This window comes from Mus caroli, chromosome 13 (assembly GCF_900094665.2).
Source record: "Mus caroli chromosome 13, CAROLI_EIJ_v1.1, whole genome shotgun sequence".
Taxonomy (NCBI): Eukaryota; Metazoa; Chordata; class Mammalia; order Rodentia; family Muridae; genus Mus; species Mus caroli.
This window is the reverse complement of record NC_034582.1, coordinates 70,583,517-70,589,205: the sequence shown is the minus strand read 5'-3', so window position 1 is coordinate 70,589,205 and position 5,689 is coordinate 70,583,517.

Genomic DNA, 5,689 nt, shown 5'->3' with positions numbered 1-5,689 from the left:
CCTCTGCCTTGCCTTTTCTGAGATTAATGATACACACCACCACCTCCAGCCAGATTAGCTTTTAGGAGACTTGACAAAGCAGAGTTAAAAACAGAGCAATAGTTTAAAGGGAGAGTGGGACACAAAAGGATGGAGGAAGAGGATATTTGCCACGAGGGAACTTTCATATGTGGTTTAGCTCTGCTCTGCTCTGCTCTGCTCTGCTCTGCTCTGCTCTCTCTGCTCTCTGTTATCTGCTCTGCTCTGCTCTGCTCTGCTCTGCTCTGCTCTGCTCTGCTCTCTCTGCTCTCTCTGCTCTCTGTTATCTGCTCTGCTCTGCTCTGCTCTGCTCTGCTCTGCTCTGCTCTGCTCTGCTCTCTCTGCTCTCTGCTATCTGCTCTGCTCTGCTCTGCTCTGCTCTGCTCTGCTCTGCTCTGCTCTGCTCTGCTCTGCTCTGCTCTGCTCTGCTCTGCTCTGCTCTGTTCGGCAGAGAGCAATCAGTTGTAGAGAAGGTGGCTGGTGGAGACTGGTAAAGAACATTGAAATGTCTGCTTCTGCCTCTTGCCAAGTAAGGGCTCAAAGAGAAAAATTCTTGAAGGTTGGAGGGAACCTACAAGGAGGGGAGCTACATATCGCTTTCTAGTGTGTGTTTCAACTGCAGCTTGACCTCATATCTTCCCTAGGCCTGCTGACCAGCTGGAACAACTGGAGGACAGGGATGGGGACCAAGTGCCAGTGTTAATCTTACCAAGAGGAGCAGCCATACCTCTTGAGGGTGGTCCTAGGTAAGGAGGAGTTTAGCAGGGCTAAAAAATAGGCAAGACAAGAGGTCACAATGCAAGCTTTAGGGCACAAGGTAACCTAGACTTTTATGCATGTCCAAAACACCTACTGTGGGATCCAGCCTATCGAGGAAGTCAAAGGAGCCAGGGAGAGGTGGTAAAAGCAGAACAAGGAGACATTAAAGTAAAAATGAAAATAGAAAACTGCTTCACGAGCAAGGATTCAAAAGCAAGAACAGAAAGCAGTGGGCATGGCAGGAAACCAGTACCACAGGAAGCCTGCTAGGTGCTTGCCTGTATGACTAAGTAGGTGTAGCAATATGGGAAGGGCTGAAAAAAATAAGGCAGAAACTGTACAAAGCAGCATTAAAGCTCAAACTGGTAGGGTGGCCTATAATCTCAGATACCTGGAGAGTGGGAGAGTCAAGGCCTGTGTGGATTACAGAATGAGTTAAAGGCCATCATGGGCAGTTTACTGAGATGCTGTTAAAACTAGGGCTGGAAAGTACTTAGTGATGTAGCATGTGGGTAACCTCCAGTTCAGGCCCTAGAAGTGAGAGGAAGGAAAAGGCAGAGACAAATGCCTTTCTTTGGGACTACTGGCAACAAGTAGTTCCTCACACTAAATGAGACCCATCCCACCAGGAGGCCAGCAACCGCAGAAGGAAGCAACACATCAGAGATTGCCAACACATCAGAGATTCCTTTGTATTTGTTAACAGCCTATGTGCAATCCCAGAAGTCATAGCTGCGATTGTGAAAATAAATTCTTGAAATATGAGATGAGATGCTGAAAGGAAATGAATCATTTAGCGGCAGTCTTTAATTAGAGGGGACAGCTTGTCTTATCCAGAAACAACAACTGGACACATGTGTACATCATAGACCTGAAATAACCAAAGAGCTTAAGGTAAAATGTAAGAGAAATGGACCCCAGAAAAAAGAAAATCCAAGATACCTATTGCCACCAAGCAAGGGCCTCATATGTTTTAGGATGTGGCCACTGATCAATGATGAAACAGCAGCTGCTGCAAGCCTTTCCTAGCAGGAAGCAGCAGTCACTGCAAGCCCTTCCTAGTCCTGAGGGCTTCCACTGCGCTTACTGCCACGCCATTGCCCCATGTCATAACTTACTTACTTCATTTCTTTTCCATAGAATACAAGGTTTGTGAGTTGGAATTTATCTCAGTGGTAGAGTATTTGCCTGGCAAGGGCAAAGCCCTGGTTTGGGTCCCAGTACCACCATCACCAATAAACCACCTCTACCATGAAAGCAAAGCAAAACAAACCCCCAAACCCAGCAAGAACAAAAAAAACCTCAAGCCAAAAAAGAAAAGGCCAAAGAACTTAGTATAAAGTTCAGTTAAAAGACTCTTATACAAATAGATGAGAAATTTATGAGTGACAAAAATGGTTTGATGGGCTTCTAGTCAAAACATTTTTGCTCATGAAAGTTTAAGCCACTGTCCTTCATTGAACTTTTGGGGTGTTGTAAGTGGGACACCCCTCCCCCCCCAGGTGAGGATGAGTGAGCACAGAAGTTCAGAGACTCCAGTGGGGACAGGGATGGGTCCGTGAAACCACTCATGGCACAGAGGAAATGTAAAGCTGTTTGTCCTGGCTGACAGAAGACCCTCCTAGACAGTTTTTGTACCACCAGCTGCCTTCTCTCTACTGGGGCCCCTTCACATTTACACTGTCACCAAAGACTCTTCTTTCTGAGAGAAAGAGCCACTCTTCTTTCTGAGAGAAAGAGCCACTCAAAGGCATAATTTTTGTCCTGGTAGCAAGGCACAAGGGCCTTAGTTCTCAGGTTTATGGCCAAATAGTGGGACACTTACCGGTGACCTACAGGTACTGTTTGATGGAGATAGTTGCTCTCTACAGCTTGAAATGTAGCAACCTAAGCATGGTAAACCCAGCTAAAAACTGCACTGGACTCTGGGAGAATCTTTGCTTGGACAAACTGTAGTCAGACTGTAGCACTTTCTGCTGTGCCTAACTCTGCATTTCCTTCTGCTTCAGCTGTAGTAGAGCATCCTGCTAAGGTAGGTTAGCAAGACTCTTTATGTCCAATCACTGTGTCACTCCCCCCAAATGATGTCTGTCCACCTGGCCTGGCGTCAGCAGGGATCCTGTTCAGTTAATTTAGCCCAAATTCTTCTTTTTCCTGATGTTTCCACTTAGTAACTGTCTCTTTTGTTCCTTGTTTATGAGTCTCAACTGCCTTTTCTGATTTGGAAATTGAGCCCAGTCTCTCCCCTGCTTCAATATCCACCTTTGCAGTCGTTTATATACTGATCATTATGTTCCTGAGGAAACCTTCCCAATTGTGTTTCAACAAGCACCATTCAACCTGTCTTTTTTCTTTAACATTTTCTTTGGGAGAATCACCATGTATGAGAACTTTCTGTTATAGGAAGCACAGAGCTTTAGTAACTCATAAGCTTGGTGTTTTTCACTGTGCAGGAGGCTTCCTCTTCCTTGTACAGATATGACTCAGCTTCTTAGTTCCCTCTTCTTGTCTTGGTGGGCAATTGGAGGAGTGTGGACCGTTTGTGCTTTGGAATGGACCAGCAGCTAGATTCATGTGGGATAGGAACTGGATCCTCTCTCCCTCCTCCTTCCCCTCCTCTTCTCCCTCCTCCTCTTGTCTCTCTTCTTCTTGGGAACTCCTTCAGGACAGCTTCAGGGAAGCTGAATCTTGTTCTTTGAGGTTCTTGGTCGAGTGGCATCTCCTTCCTCTCCTTCCTCTTCTTTCCTTTTAAAGCACCTAGCTCATTGTTTGGAAATACACACAAAAACCTGCTGCTTCCCAATCCCCACTATACTTGGTTCTTCCTTTTTAACGAAGCCAGGACTAATTTCTTATATGTCTCTATGCAATATGTGTTTTATGCAGCACAATAGCTGGGCAACTGCCTACCCTCCATGCTGCTAGAATCTACCTTCCTATCTATAATCCAAGTTATTACTTAATATGTCTCATCTGGGCTGCTCTTAGCTGCAACTGGTGAGCCCACATGGCCACGTTTTTATGGCTCAGCTAACCCATGGTGGCTCTCCTTTCTCCTCTCCTGCACATTCTCCTTCTGGCAGCCTCCCTCTCTCTCCTTTCCTTATTGTCTCAAGCCAGAGGAAACCTAAAACCCACCTATTTCTCTTCTCCCAGAATTAACTGATCAGAATTAACTTGGGGGCAGGGTCCCAAGGGGCTACTTGCAGACTCCAGGTTTTGGGAGAGCACACTTAGCATTACAATAGGCAGTAAAAGACAAAACCTCAACATAGGCCCATCAAGTCTGTTGGAGGAAGAATGTCTTTGCATTTTTCTTTAGCAGTGTCATGTCAGCTTCTGTTTTTTCCTTGCTTTGCTCACTTTAACCATTTATCTTGAATACATATAGTCCTGATGCATCTAAGGCAATTGTATTTCATTTAACAAATATACCATAGCATCGATCCTGTTTCCAGTGTAGGAGGTTTTGGTTTTCACCCTAGCAGCAACTGGGCAGTGAACTTCCAAGTGTGTGTGTTGGTTGTAGAGAGAACACTGAAGGATGATGAGCTTTGGTTTGCAGAGATAGCTGGAGAAACTGGTCTCTGATGTTTGACGTCAGAATGCCAGGAGAGATCACATCCTGGGGATCTGTTACTATTAATTCTGAGGCAAGACAGATAATTTGAGATGATCCAAAAAAAAAAAAAAAAAAAAAAAACCCAGGGACTAATGGTTTGGAATGCCACATATTCCACAAGTCCTAGAAATACCTTGGTAAACCTCCCTAATGTTTGTATTTGTGCATGAAGATAGAAACTCATCTTTATTTTCCCAGCATCATTGTGTGTAGGCTGCCCATAGAATCTCATTTTATAGACAATGGTAACTTGGTCTCTGTGGGGATATCCAGGATACCAAAAATCCATAGATATTTGAGTTCCTTATATGAAATGGTCTTTTGCATATAAGCTATATTTATCCTTCTGGAGCCCATAAATCTAGATTACTTATAATACCCAATAAACTGCAAATGTTATGTAAATTAAATGCCATATTGTGTTATTTAAGGGATTATGAAGATGAAAATTTGTAGATACTTTCTTTCTGAAAAAAAATTAAGCAGAGTTAGAGTTTATTAACAAAAGATTAATTTTTGACATTTATTTATTTATTTATTTATCTACCTGTCTATTTATTTTTTACTTATGGTTGTATGGGCATGCGTGTATAGGTAAGAGGACAACTTGAGGGAGCTGATTCCCTCTTTCTATTATGTGAGTTCTGGGCATCAAACTTCAGTCATTAAATTTGGCTACAAGTACCTTTACCCAATGAGCTGTCTCAACAGCCCAAGAATAGATATTAAGAGAGATTTAAACACAGGATTAATTTAAAAAGTAGCACATGTCCAAGAGTGTGGCGGAGCTTCTCATTAGAGGGTCTGCATTTGATCTTGAATTCAAAAGTATGGTGCCCCCAGGTGAGACTCCATGGATACACAGACTTGACTGCACCTTGACTTTGTGTGTTGAAGAATGCCCCAGTCTCATGACTGTTGGTAGGAATAAGTGGGTGGCTGCTATATTGACACCTGCTGAGGTTCCTCATAGCTGACTTTTGAAGTCAGCCTTAGAGACACATTGGACTATAGGGCCTCATTCTGACACGGTAGCACACCTGCCTATTGTTGCTCATCTTTAGTAATTGCTCCTCTTGTACTCAGAGAATGGTTAGCACCACAACAGTGGAGGAATTGGCTGGGAAGAAGGTTTTCTCAAAAGAGGAAGAGAGTTCTGTAATCTTCATTTGTGTTTCTAGAGAGCTGGATTGCACCATTGGCAAAAATAAAGTAGGAGGTTATTCTTAGTTGAAGGTGTGGGAGAGGTACCCTCAGGAAGTGCTACCGTCTGTGGTAAAGATCTGCAGT